Source organism: Symphalangus syndactylus, chromosome 21, assembly GCF_028878055.3.
Source record: "Symphalangus syndactylus isolate Jambi chromosome 21, NHGRI_mSymSyn1-v2.1_pri, whole genome shotgun sequence".
Taxonomy (NCBI): domain Eukaryota; kingdom Metazoa; phylum Chordata; class Mammalia; order Primates; family Hylobatidae; genus Symphalangus; species Symphalangus syndactylus.
The window spans coordinates 84,836,203-84,837,133 of record NC_072443.2 but is presented as its reverse complement, the minus strand read 5'-3'; positions in this window follow the sequence as shown (position 1 = coordinate 84,837,133).

Here is a 931-nt window from a genome sequence, read left to right as displayed (position 1 = left end):
ATTCTGAGCACTGTATACAAAAACCTTCCTTGACAAAGAAACAGAGGTTATGCTGAGTTGTGAAAAATTTGGATCGTGATAATTGGGAGTACCCCCTGACTTTTATTCAAAAATTTAAGTTGAAAAACTAAAAAAGTAACATTTCAATGTTTCTCTGCTCCCATTTACCTCCAAACTGGCAATTAATTGCCCTTACATCTGAATACACAGCTGAGTCTTGAAGTAGCATTAGGAAAATAGAATTTCCAGTAGAAAGCCTGAGTCTACCCACAGACAGGGGTATTGACCAGAAGTATAAGGTCAAACTAATTCCATTACTTTCAGTAGAGTTTAACCTATAGTCTTCACCCAAGCATATAGGTACCTCAGAATAAGAGAAAGAACTTATAAAAAAATTGATTATGTTACCCCCAAAAAAGAGAAAGCCAGCAGCTGGTTTTGAGGAGGGCTAAAATCTGTTTCTGTCAGCACAGGAACTACCATCTTGGAACCGTGAAAGAAATGAAAATCAAGGTGAAAGTTAAGTACTTTTTTCCAATGACCTGGTGTAATGATTAAAATGCTGAATTGCTTTTTTAAAAGGTTTTTCCACTGCAAGAAAGAATGTCAGAGCCTTCCCCCTGACTCAACCTCTGCTCCCTTCTTTCCAAATGACTGTGAGAGAAAATAAAATGGAATATATATTTATATATTTTTTCTTCGTAAACGATTTGATCTCTTTTATCTGAAAGTTTTGCCAGTGTTTTCATCAGTTCCCTCAGAGATGGCCGTGATTCCACTTTTTCTTTGAACAAAGAATAAATTGAGTTTCTTTGCAGTGAAAAATAGAAGTCTTACTAAAAGCACTGACTTCAAAATAGTGCTTATTGCACATTTAGAGAAAGCATATTGAAAAATCAGTGCTCGTGCCGCCTTTACCGAGAAGCCCACT